The sequence below is a fragment of the Mytilus galloprovincialis genome, chromosome 5 (genome assembly GCF_965363235.1).
Source record: "Mytilus galloprovincialis chromosome 5, xbMytGall1.hap1.1, whole genome shotgun sequence".
Classification (NCBI taxonomy): domain Eukaryota; kingdom Metazoa; phylum Mollusca; class Bivalvia; order Mytilida; family Mytilidae; genus Mytilus; species Mytilus galloprovincialis.
Window position 1 is genome coordinate 1,967,485 of NC_134842.1, and position 14,735 is coordinate 1,982,219.

Consider the following 14,735-nt stretch of genomic DNA (forward strand, 5'->3'; position numbering starts at 1 on the left):
GCTCGAAAAGATACTAGTAGTTTACGTATAAGTTGGTTATTCTGTTTATTTTTTTAAGGTTTAGAATGGAAATACTTGTGTGAAGTGTAGAAAAGTCAATTATTTTAAAAAGATAAAACAGGTATTTATTGACTGAAGGCGAAACTGTATTGAAAATACAAAATTTAGCACGAAAAAAATATATTAAATATTTAGATTTTGTGAAGATAAAAAAAATGTTTTTGACTTAGATTAAGTAGTTAGTGTTTTTTTAATTGATAATATTAGCATTCTCAAATACAATCATTTTCTTTTTTATTTACAGAAAGTAGATGGAAGCCTCCGAGTTAGGAAAATATGAAATCGTTTTACAGAAATATACACAAGTTATTAGGAATGGAACCTTGCTATTGAAAAAGGTTTGAGGATAAATTGAAATTGAAATATATTACATCTATACGATAAACATACTGATAGAAAACGAAATAAAAGTGTTTAAACCATCTTTGTAGTGCTGACATCACAGCAAATAAAAAAAGAAATCTAGAAATTGTCATTTTTATCTTTTTAAGTTGTAGTGCTTATACCCAAATGAGGTAAAACTTGATATTTATTCTGAAGTTTGAACTTTATAAAACAAACCAATATCGAACGTGTATGTGAGTATGTATCAATCATGCAATGTTAATAAGTAATCTTACATGATAAGACATAATTGACGATTTCACACACAATATAAAAAGTAGCAAGCACTTTTTCGATCGTGCACGTAATGAAGAGCATTAAGGATCCATAATTCCAAAAAGTTATGCCAAATACGGCTAAGGAAATCTATGCCTGGGATAAGAAAATCCTTAGGTTTTTTTAAAAATCATAATTTTGTAAACACGAAATTTATGAAAATGACCACATTATTGATATTCATCTCACCACCGAAGTGTTGACTACTGGGCTGGTGATACCCTCGGGGATAAAATGTCCACCAGCAGTGGCATCGACCCAGTGGTGTAAATAATTATCAAAGGTACCAGGATTATCCTTTAGTACGCCAGACGCGCGTTTCGTCTACATAAGACTCATCAGTGACGCTCATATGAAAATATTTACAAAGGCAAACTACTACAAAGTTGAAGATCATTTAGGATTCAAAATTTCAAAAAGTTATGCCAAATACGGCTTAGGTAATCTACGCCTTGGATAAGAAAATCCTTAGTTTTTTGAAACATGAATTTTATCCAAAAAAACACATTATTGATATTCATGTCAACACCGAAGCGTTGACTACTGGGCTGGTGATACCCTCGGGGACGAAACGTCCACCAGCAGTGGCATCGACCCAGCGGTGTAAATGGTTATCAAATGTACCAGGATTATCATTTAGTACACCAAACGCGCGTTTCGTTTACATAAGACTCATCAGTGACGCTCATATCAAAATATTTTTAAAGCCAAAAACGTACAAGGTTGAACAGCATTGAGGATCCAGAAATCTAAAAAGTTATGCCTCATACGTCTTAGGTAATCTATGCCTTGGATAAGAAAAGAAAATCCTTAGTTTTTTTGAAAAAAATCAAAATTTTGTAAGCAGGTAATTTATTAAAATGACCACATTATTGATATTCATGTCAACAGCGGAGTGTTGACTACTGGGCTGGTGATACCATCGGGGACGAAACGTCCACCAGCAGTGGCATCGACCCAGTGGTGTTACTAGTTATCAAAGGTACCAGGATTATAATTCAGTACGCAAGACGCGCGTTTCGTCTACATAAGACTCATCAGTGATGCTAATATCAAAATATTTATAAAGCCAAAGTAGTACAAAGTTAAAGAGCATTTAGGATCCAAAATTTTAAAAATTTTGCCAAATACGGCTTAGGTAATCTACGTCTTGAATAAGAAAATCCTTATTTTTTTTAAAAATTTAAAATTTTGTAAACACGAAATTTATAAAAATGACCACATAATTGATATTTATGTCAGCACCGAATGGTTGACTACTTGGCTGGTGATACCCTCGGGGACGAAACGTCCTCCAGCAGTGGCATCACCCAGTGGTGTTAACTGTTATTAAAGGTACCAGGATTATAATTTAGTACGCCAGACGCGTGTTTCGTCTTCATAAGGCTCATCAGTGAAGCTTTCTAATTGATGACAAAATTATAAGGTTAAATTTAGATTAATTAAAACTTTAATTTGTTAGAGCAATCTCATGAGGATTGTGTACTTACCACCGATTCGATGTCTCTGTTGTTGAACTGTTAGACCCCAATGATAATAGTGCTCAGCAGTCAGCATAAAATACGGATATGTTTCATTGAAATTTGCTACTACGAAGTTTTCGAAATTATCTAAAATTAGCGAATATATCTTCTTCGTGCAAAATTTGATTCCTTGCTAAGGTTTTACTAGGATTTTTCTCCTTTATTGGTTTAATAAAATTTTCGTTTCTTTAATACGTTTTGGATTTTCTAATATTTCAGCCTGGAGTATCAATGACAGTGAGGAGACATATATTGTAAACAAAAAAACGCATCTGGTGGAATACCACTCATATCATTTATGTAATTAAAATTCTTGATTTAGAAAATTTAAAGAAGAACAAAACTACACCTATATATATAGACAGTTTAACTATTGTCATTGTGGTTATTGGCAGACATTAATGTAATAATATCAAAAACAAAACTAATAAGAGGGGCCTTAGCTTTGAATTTGATAAAAAAAAAAAGCCTAAGGCATATGCCACAAAATTTCGGTAATTAGATGCCCATTTGCCTTCACCGCACATTCATAGTTCAGTGATTACCTGAAACATTTTTTTATGTCATCATTTAGTAAATGTGTTCCTTGCAAGGTATGCGTGTTTGTCAAACAGCGTTAAACCTGAGAACGTACACATGTCATGAATCAGTTACCAGGGTTAGGTTTACGTAGTCATGTCCGTATCTCAGATACTACAATTAACTTTATTTGGTGTATGCAATATTTGGAAGGTAAACATGCATATTTCATCTTACTGCGACCTTCCATTTATGGTTATTTAACAATGCTTAGTTTTTAAGTTTTGGTCTATTCTCACATTTTATAAGCAAAAGGGTCACTATATTTTTGGAATGATTGTAACATGCATGTATATGTACGGATTGATAATTTAGTCTTAGATGCATGATTTGTTTTATTCGTTGTGAGTGGATTTGAACTAGCTGTCATTTTACTGCGAGGATCATTGATAATGTCTAATTTATGTTATACTTTGTATTTTCGACTTATGAGTTTAAAAGTTCCCTTGGTAGGTTTCGTCTCTCGTTTTAAAAAAACCCAACATCTTATTACAGACTTTCAACATTGATTCAATCATAAAGTAAAGCAGATGAGACATTTCATCGTGATAATTCTTGTCATTTATTTTAAATGGTTTTAAAAATGAGCTAATGTGAATTTTAAGTTTTCAATATAATTTATCATAATTTTATAAGTTAACCTGGATTATACGTCAGTTAATCAATTACTCATTTCAAATACAAATGAGTTTAATAAATGTCATTGATGTGGATACTTAAAAATTCCAAAGATCTTTTAGAGTACATACAATCTAACTCTCTTTCATCTTGTAACAGTATTTAAACAGTTGACTTTTCTACTCGTTACACAAGTATTCCAAATTCCAAACTAAAAGAAAAATTGAAAAAGTTGGTATTGCTTTGCTTTATAAAAGAGAATGGCCAACGTAGATACAAGTATCTTGTCTTAGATCCTACTTTGTAAAGGACCACTCTGATTCAAACAAAAAATTCTCTGAAACTGATATTATCAAGATGCTTGATTTCTTGATTGACAACATATTTGTTACGTTCGGAGGACGTGTTGTTCAACAGACTGTCGGTATTCCTATGGGAACAAACTGTGCCCCTCTACTAGACGACTTATTATTTTTATTATTATGAGGCTGACTTCATGCAGGAACTTCTTAGCAATATCCTTTAACTCTACTTTCCGCTATATAGATGATGTTCTTTCACTAAATAATTCAAAATATTTGGTGACTATGTGGAACGCATCTATTCCATTATACTAGAGATAAAGGATACTACATATAAAGTTAAGTCGGCTTAATATCTTGACTTATATCTAAAAATTGACAATGAGGGTCGATTGAAAACAAAACTTTACGATAAAAAGAGATTATTTCAGCTTTCCAATCGTAAACTTTCCTTTTCTAAGTAGCAACATTCCAGTAGCACCTGCATACGGGGTATATATCTCCCAATTGATACGATATTCCCGTGCTTGCATTTCCTGTCATGATTGTCTTGATAGAGGGTTGCTGCTCACTAGGAAGCTATTAAACCAAGAGTTGCAAATGGTGAAGTTGAAATCATCCCTCCGTTAATTTTACGTACGCCATCACGAGTTGGTTGACCGTTATGGAATAACCGTTTCATAAATGATATCGGATATGTTCCTTACGTCGTAACTACAATCCCCTTCCCTTAAATGAATGTGACCTACCGAATTAGACTATTTACGGGATTTGTTATCACATAAGCAACACGACAGGATCTGCTTACCTTTCTGGAGCACCTGAGATCACCCCTATTTTTTGGTGGGGTTCGTGTTGTTTATTCTAAAGTTTTTTTTATGTTGTGTCATGTGTACTATTGTTTGTCTTTTTGTCTTTTTTCATTTTTAGCCATGGCGTTGTCAGTTTGTTTTAGATTTATGAGTTTGACTGTCCCTTTGGTATCTTTCGTCCCTCTTTTTCATTTACGCAAATAATCATAAATATATATATATATATAATATATACTGAAATGGTGAACACATGATTTTTTAACTGCGATGATGTTGTGAAAATCATACGAAAATACGTTAAAATATCCATTTGTTTCAGTTTAAAAAGATTTTTGATCATTTACGTCATCAGTGAATTTGTGAGCACTCGTTTTTGGTATATAGATATAGGAAGATGTGGTGTGAGTGCCAATGAGACAAATCTCCATCCAATTAACAATTTACAAAAGTAAACCATTAAAGGTCAATGTACGGCCTTCACCACGGAGCCTTGGCTCACACCGAACAACAAGCCATAAATAGTTTGGTTAAATGTATGTTTTCAGACAAATAAACAGTGCATCATCCCTCGCCAACAATTTTATTTTGCTTACATATCAAATATACCACATTGAAGATATTTTTTGCTTTTTAACAAAAATGTCAATGAACGTGAGTTGGTGCCACATATAAAATAATGAAATAGGGTCAAAATTCGTAAAAAAGATGAAGAATTTCTAGAAGAATAGACTTAACCTGTTTCAGGCTAATAAAATCAACGGTACCAATTTTGTTGCACCAGATGCGCATTTCGACAATACATGTCTCTTCAGTGATGCTCGAGTGATGCAAACTATTTGAAAGCCAAAGCTTATATAAAAGATGAAGAGCTATAATCCAAAATGTCCAAAAAGTATAGCCAAATTCGTGAAAGGAATCAGAGCTTTGCATTGAGGGAGATACATTCTTTAATTTATAATAATTTCTAATATTTTGTAACAGCAAATTTTAATAACACAAAAAAATCCGAATTTTCATGCCAGTACCGAGGTACTGGCTACTGGGCTGGTGATACCCTCAGGGACTAATAGTCCACCAGCAGAGGCATTGTTTCAGGCTAATGTGTTTAGATATCGTTTGATAATCGTTTACTAGGATTACTACGCCTTTCATTCTTTTGCATGCTGAAAATGCTTAAAATGAAATTGATTCTTCCGTTAATGCCTGTAAAGAAATCATTTATGTAAGAATTGTTTTTCACTTGCTCCGTTGATTACTAGCGTTTGATGTTGTCCGTTTAACAAACTTCCCCATCTCGAATGATCATTAGAGTTCAGTAGGTGTGTTAAACATTTTCGTGAGGCTACATTTCGGACAATAGATATTAAAAAAAGCAAGATTTGGGATATTAACATCCTGTCTTTTTTATTTACTATTAATAGTTTATTGTGTTTTTCAGACATTTGATAGATATGAAGTATTTGCTACCACTGCTGATTCTAATTAACTGTCATGAAATTAAAGGTAGATATATTATTATTGTTTATATATAATTCAAAATTACAAGCAATCAGTTTGAGGCAAATCTTAAATAGATCAAAATATAAAGAAATTAATTCTGTTTTCATGGTTTTGGATACACACAAGTTCAATGAGGTTAATAAGCTCTTCCATGACCACGTGAAAAAGTCATAACAAATCTGGAGGAAAACATCCAACTGCTAGTATTTCTTTCCATGTATTTGTCAGATGTCAGGTATGGTACTTTTCTGCTTTTAAAACTCGGAAGAAGACTAATATTAACAAATAAGCTTCAATGAGACTCAAATTGAAAACACATAGTGTCATTATCTGTTTTGTCTATGATCCAACAGTTAACTAACCGTTGCACATATACAGATAACGCGGTACGAATTAATTTTTGAGCATTATAAATATTGTATAGACGGCGTATCAGTTTCATTATCATAAATTCTTCAATTGTAACTCGGCTATTGTTAATACCAGTTATTATCAGTATAACCCCATACTATAAAAGACAATTATGCTTACAAATGTTTAGGTGTTTTGGAATGGACGGTTGTTGGAAAGGTTACAGATTATGGACAAAACGTGACCTTATTTTGTCATGTTCCAAACTGTTGTCCCAAAGATGCTGGTTGGGATAGGTGGACTCCAAATCAGCGGACACTATTTATAGATGTCAAAACAGGACGAGCTAATAAAAAGTATGATGGAAAGGTTGAGAAAGATGGATACACCTTAGTTATACAAAACCTTACTAAAAATGATCTTAATGTGTCGTATTCCTGCTTGTACGGTGTCACATTAGGTGAACAAAAGTATTTACTTGCGGAGGATGTTTTCACATGTAAGTTAACATAATGAATAGCTATAGTTAAGACAAAATAAAGTGTAACTTGAAATAAATATAAATGTGATTCAACATTGATGAGACAATACTTATACAAAATAACATTAGACGATGTGGTATAAGTGCCAATGAGACACACCTTGTATGTTGTGAAATATATCAATACAGAATATACTGATACTTCAAGTATCAAAACAACGACACAAATAAATGAAAGCAGACGGCAATTTATAGATAAATCTGTGCGAGATCTATTCAAACAACATTAAATTTTTTTTCTCACAAAATTCCAGAGGTGACAACGTACGGTACTTAATAATATAAGGTTTATTTAACAAGTCAAGCTCACAACTAAGTAAATAAGTTAAAAATTATAAAATCTACTATCAGCACTCTTAAGGCGAAGTGTACGTAATTAAACTTCACAAGGTTTTTTTTTAATTTTCACATACGAATTCTGCTTGTAAAATTACACCAGAAAATTTAATAAAAAAAGGGGGTAACCGTTTTCGTTTTTGAGATACGAGCGGTTGAAATTAACTACACGATACACCAAAATTACAAAGGATATATAGGGAAAATCATCAAAATTAGCAGATATTTTTACATTATCGAGATTTTCTATTTTGTTGGACAATGGATTTTTTTCTAAAATTGATATACGATTTAAAAATGAAAGACGAATCCATCGGTGCAAAGAAAGTCCTTAGCAACCGTATTAGTTTTTCCTCTACTCTTTGTTGAAGTTTAGTTTTTTGGCCGGAACATTGAAACTATCTGGCGACGTTATTGTCTGCAGTAACGTCGCCACAACTTCTACGTCGAAACTCTATTATAAAGTACAATGTCGTAGCAATGGCGTGCGTGTGTATTACCAATCTTCCTATGTATTACAAATGATCTAACGCTATAATTTGATAAGGAAATAAACTTACTAATTTTAAAGAATATTTCTGTCGCAAAAGAAAATGCAAGTTTGAAAATTAATTTACCGCAAATGAAAGAAATTTACCGTAGACTCTAATTTCATCTTTTCTGTATTAGAATGATTTCCGAACCTTTTTCAATGACGGCATGGATTGTTTAATTCTTTTATGAATCAAATATCGAGTTTGAATTTGTCCTGCTTAACACAGTGTTGTCAGAATGAATTGGTCGGCTTTAATACTAAGATCGGGTATACACCTCGTTTTCAATCTTACTTCTGCATGTTTGTATTTAAAAAAGTAGACACACAATATAGTCTACATCATGAACCTATTTCATTAGTCATATTTACACACATGCAAAGACGCATCTCTGCCAAAACCTATTTTATTTTACAAAATTTCCAGTCTCGACCACTTTCCCTTTTCTTTAACTAAATGACAAATAATGATGTAATGTTTGCTGAATGAAGTTTCAGTAACATAAAAAAATATTTGTTTGTTCCATGCATTATTTGTTAAAAATCCACAGTTAAGGATTTAAATTGATTGATTGATTGTTGGTTGCTTAACGTCCAGTGGCAAATATGTCATGCATGTTCATGACGAGAACAAGTTAATAATAAATACAATAGGAAGTTTTGTTCATAACAGAGGCCATCCGGGATGATGGTCTGGGAAATTTGGAGTGCCACTAGAAAATGAGGGTATATTGGATAGGGACAGAAATTTTTTCGCGTGCAACAGTCCACATATTCAACCCTTAAATTATAGTTGTTGCAATAGTTTTTAACGGGCATAGAGTGTGGCACTCTCTTTACACGAGGCATCGGATTTAGCGTTCCCATTCTGCCCAGACGTGACTGCGAGCTTAATAAATCCTGCACAGCCAAAGGGACGCTCCTCTTCGGCAAATGTTTTACTGCCGGTCGGGAGAAGACCAAGCGACCATATTTCGTTTCCATAGTCACCCTTGGGGTAACACAGATTTAAACAATAAACATAATGCATCATATGGTTCTTCAACTATTTTAGTTCTTATACATCCGTGGCTTTAAAATGTTCTGCCTTAGTGTCCCTTATCTAGGTTAATCCAGAAAAACGCTTCATTTCATTTTATCTTCCGAATTTTTTTGACCGCAATGAAGTTAAAAAGAAGGACTCACTTATATATACATTTTTATAAAAATATTAAAGATTGCAGTATTTGGTATGACTAAATGTAGCAGAATTTCATATATGTATATTCAAAATGAAAACCTTATACCTTATATGATCCTTTTGAGATCGACGTACCTAGTCAGTGCAATTTGGTTCTAAATTTAGATTCAGTTTTCCCATACATTTCGGACGGAATAGAAAACACCTGCAAATGAATAAAAAGTTGAAAACTGGAAGTTTAATGACATAGTTTTTACTTATTCTAAGATAAATGTTTAGAGTGATCACTTTTTAGATTACTATAAGTATATTTTTGGGGCCTAATTTGTTAACTTTCGTCTTTGTTCTTCCGACTTGGCGAAAGTTTTGCTCTAGACTAGTGGTCAAATTATATTTTCTTGGAATCGTCCAATTTTCTAAATTGATGTAAAACATGTCCTAAAATTTTCATTTGCACAAAATACGAACATTTCAACGTTTTTTTTAATCTAATAATTAATTTCACATGTCATTCATTAATTTTTCGGTAACCTAAAACTTTATGTTGAGTACTGTGTGTATTTTTAAAACTACGGCTTTTAAAACGATATTGTTGGGTCAATTCAGGTTTAATTTTAATTAATTAGATATCAATAGAAGTAGAATCGTCAAATGTTTATTTATTTATAATGCTGTTGTGAGGCGTTTTTACAATCTGTTGATATCATAAGTTTTTACACGAAATGCCTTTCATGTCCATGCGTCTAAAACAAAAAAAATAAACTAGTATTAAAGTCAGACTGTGCGAAACAATAGACTGCTTTGATTTCTAAATGAAAAATTCAGATAATTTCTCATGATTAGGTTTTTTAAGACAGCACGGGCGTGCTTGTTGGATTTATGATAGACCGCACGAAGTATTTTCTCTTTCGAGGGTCCTTTCTTGCAGTAAGGGAGATAACTTGCATACTAACGTCGAACGTTATTAATCCCGTATTCCGCTAGGGACGTGCAATTACGTACACTTTGCCTTAAAGACAAAATAATTTTTCCATATCTTAACAGAAAGCAATGCTTAGACTGTGCTGTTAGACAGGCAGGTGGACATAATCAATGAGAAAAAAAAGATACATCAACGAATATAAACCAAATCAGTTCAGCAAAATAAATAAATATATCTCATATTACATCGAATTCAACATTTGAAAACTAGAAACCATATGGCCAAACCTATCACTATTGTTTGCGTGTGAGGCACACTAGAACTATTCGACCAATTCTTAACATTTAAATTGCGTTAAGATACATGTTTCAAAAACTGTGTATGTTAACGTTCTAACTGTTAACCATCCAGAAATGAAACGAACTATTACATACATGCGATGCAATATGAATACATTTTTTACCCAAGCATAAATATATTGTTTTGTTTTTACTAAAACATGATATATGTAACACATGCCCCTCGAAGGCTTTACTTTTGTGAAGCCCAGGTGGTCGTGTGGTCTAGCGGGACGGCTGCAGTGCAGGCGATTTGGTGTCACGATATCACATTAGCATGGGTTCGAATCCCGTCAGGAAAAAACAAAAATTTGCGAAAGCAAATTTACAGATCTAACATTGTTGGGTTGATGTTTAGACGAGTTGTATATATATATATACGAATACCGGCGAGGGAAGAAACAAAAATTTGCAATAGCAAATTTACAGATCTAACATTGTTGGGTTGATGTTTAGACGAGGTATATATATATATATATATATACATATATATATATATACGAGTCTAAATTGAAAACTACGTTCAAACCTATGAAAACCTATGACTGCGTTGGATAAAAACCGCAATTTTTATACGTGTGCATGTCAAACAAATTTCGTTGTAGAAGGGTCTAAAAACAGCACAAACAACATTTTCCAAAAGACCAAAAGAGTGAAAAAGTATATTTAAACAAAACGCATTTGACTAACAGGTCGAACAACTGATGTTCTTTAACCCTGCTGACTGCCATTGGCGATTGCCAAATAAAATTGATCACAGGTTGTAACAAAATGGATCTTATTATAAATTTAATACGTCACAGAAAAAAAAAATTGTTAACTTGTGGACAGGATGTTGTGCCACAAACATTCGGTGTCAATATTTCTTTAGTACACCATATCCGGATTTCGAAAATAAATGTCTCTTCAGTGATGTTAGGGATCGAAACGGTATTTGGAAGGCCATATAAAAAGCACCCTCATTTTTAGAGAAAGTACCCTCATTTTTAGATTAACTCTTGAATTTATATATAACTCGTCTAAACATCAACCCAACAATGTTAGATCTGTAAATTTGCTTTCGCAAATTTTTGGTTCTTCCCTCCCCGGGATTCGAACCCATGCTACTGTGATATCGTGACACCAAATCACCTGCACTGCAGCCGTCCCGCTAGACCACACGACCACCTGGGCTCTCAAAAAAAGAGCTTTCGGTGGCCATATGTTACCTTTCCACGTCAGTTTTAATCCAGCGGCGTACTACAGTACATGATATATAAGGCATGAAGATGTTATTGTTACAGATCAGCTAAATTATCTATAGTAAAGGATCCTACAAATTAATGTAAGATACAGTCACAGAAAATAATTATATTCATAAGTACGTCTGAGTCAGTGACAACCCTACAACAGATGTATCCATCGGATCGCCATCAATGATGGTGAAACATGGCTGTGTACATAATGTATATACAACTCGTCTAAACATCAACCCAACAATGTTAGATTCCTAAATTTGCTTTCGCAAATTTTTGGTTCTTCCCTCGCCGGGATTCGAACCCATGCTACTGTGATATCGTGACACCAAATCGCCTGCACTTCAGCCGTCCCGCTAGACCACACGACCACCTGGGCTCTCAAAAAAAGAGCTTTCGGTGGCCATATGTTACCTTTCCACGTCCGTTTTAATCTAGCGGCGTACTACAGTACATGATATATAAGGCATGAAGATGTTATTGTTACAGATCAGCTAAATTATCTATAGTAAAGGATCCTACAAATTAATGTAAGATACAGTCACAGAAAATAATTATATTCATAAGTACGTCTGAGTCAGTGACAACCCTACAACAGATGTATCCATCGGATCGCCATCAATGATGGTGATACATGGCTGTGTACATAATGTATATACAACTCGTCTAAACATCAACCCAACAATGTTAGATCTGTAAATTTGTATATATATATATATCGAATTGTTAAAAGTCTTGAGTATAGATAAATATATCTTAATAAATAAGTCCAACATTTCCGGATAGTGCATATATTATTTAATATTCACAAGTACCTTTCACCTGAAGATTGTTGTAAAACATGAAAGTACTTGTGAATATTAAATAATATATGTGTTCCAGACCGTATGAGTATTTGGACCGTACGCGTACGGTCCGGACCGTATACGTATACTCGTACGGTCCGACCATACGCGTACGGTCGGACCGTATGAGTATACGCGTACGGTCCAGCTGACCATACATGTTTTGGGATCATATGGGTTAAATTCAAACAAATATTTATCAAAATCCTTATTATTAGTTATACAAATTGTTATTATTACAATAAGATGGATAAAGTGAATAAGCGAACAATTGAAATTGAATATTTGTTTGATTTTATATCCGTGAATCCTTTTGTGTTACTTTGGCCCAAGGTGACACTTGCTTCCACAAGGAACGTCATATATTTTTTACATTTTCATGCATGCTTCTTTACATTTTTTTGTAAAGTTCCTAAATATTCTTCAACAATTGTCCTCCCACATTATGTTTACTTCCGATAATTTCAATGAGCATACTTGGCTGAAATGAATGAATTACTGACATGCTTAATACAGGTGATTAACAGATTAAATAAGCGTGATTTTTTTAAAATTTAAAATATTAAGTTTTTATTTCAATTCCTATAATTGAAATTTTTATATTAATTTGAGATAGAAGTTATTTTGATACATGTTATATATACATTTGTATGTAATAAACCTGACCAACTTCTTAATATTAGTCAGACCGTACGCGTACGGTCCGACCGTATGCGTATTTTGAAAAAGTACGCATACGGTCCAGACCGTACGCGTACGGTTCAAATACTCATACGGTCTGGAACATATGCACTATCCGGAAATGTTGGACTTTTTTATTTAGATATATATATATATGATATTGTAAGCAAAAAACTTTATTTGGAATGTCTGATTAAAGATCTTAGGTCTTCACAGTCAAACCGAAATTCTCACACATACCAATACATCCCATACTTTTCGTTCTCTTCTTTGGTGTAAACATGAAATAGGACCAAGCAAATCTCCCATCTTTATACTGAATTAATAAAGTTTCAAAACATCCTTATAAAGACCGAATATTGATATTGACAAAAATTCACGACTGCAATCTCGAATATATAGTACAAACGTAATGTTTTCAACTTTCCACTTCGCATTTCTAAGTAATAATATCACCTCGGCTTATCTGATGGAATTGTATAACACACTACATCGATATGCTTTTTTCATGTTCAATTTATACGGACCTTATGAACATGACGTGCTTTTAACACAAAACCTGCTGAATCAAATTTATTCTTGTTTGAATTGTTTTACATTTGTCATTTCGGAGGTTTATTTTGGCTGAATATGTGTTTTTGCATTTTGTTGAAGTCGATATAGTTGTTTATGTGTGTGTCATTTGGCCTCTTGTGAAGAGTTGTCTCATTGTCAATAGTACCAAATCTTCTTTTTAATATTATGAGGAAGAACGTCTGTAATCGACACACAATAAGTGTTCCGATCGCCATAATGATAAGGAAAAATGATAATCTAATAGAAAAAATAAAAACTCATACACATCAAACGAATGGATATCAACTGTTATATTCCTGACTTGATACCAGCATTTCATTACGTAAAAATTGGTAGTTATACAGCAAGCTTAACTTCTCATATGTATGAAAGTTGCATAAATTCTATTATATTGACAACGATGTATGAACAAAACAAACAGACATAATAAGAATAAGCAAACATGTTGAAATCATCATGTGAACAAACTTCACTTATATCTTTTGGAAAAGGTTTAAAAGCTGATCGAAAAATGTTTATGTGGTGTCCATTACTTGTTCTTGAAAATAAGATCTGAAACGTATTTTACAATGTTAATGTTATCATATGTAGTCAGTGGATGAAAAACGAACACATTACGTACGATAATACATGCTATACTTGTTCTCTATTTCAGACATGAGTACTGCACAACCAAATGTTAATAATAGTCAAGTGTAAGTAATGAATACATTCATTTATTTATTTGTTTAGAACAAATTAATAATACTCTTGAAAAACGATGTTTCCGAATTAAATTTTGTGTAATTTTTCAAATGAAATTTTATTTTACAGATCATAATGTGTGAACACGAATAACACTTAAGGAATAACAGTACTGTAGTTGAAGAGTTGCCACCGTCAATTGTAGATTTGACGGTCGCAAATGCAGTTTTACTGGCGACGCGTAGCGGAGACAGTAAAATGGAGATTTGCGACCGTCAAATCAAAATTGACGGTGGCAACTCTTCAACTACAGTACTGTTATTCCGATTCTAATGCATTACAAAAAGAAATAATACTATAAAACTTGAAAAAAGGTTTAAATTTGACAAATAAAAAAAATCCGCGAAACTTCATGAATGATTTTGGCACAAAGACGTCATGGCTAAACATGACGTCATAC

At 33.1% G+C, this 14,735-nt stretch overlaps 1 long non-coding RNA gene across 1 annotated transcript; it reads left to right on the top strand.

Moving 5' to 3' along the window:
- The first annotated feature begins 302 nt into the window (after positions 1 to 302).
- LOC143074249 (uncharacterized) lies at positions 303 to 14,280 on the top strand. Its single transcript, XR_012977752.1, has 4 exons — positions 303 to 398; positions 5,993 to 6,057; positions 6,596 to 6,904; positions 14,247 to 14,280. It is a non-coding gene; the product is annotated as an uncharacterized LOC143074249 (long non-coding RNA).
- The last annotated feature ends 455 nt before the right edge of the window (positions 14,281 to 14,735 follow it).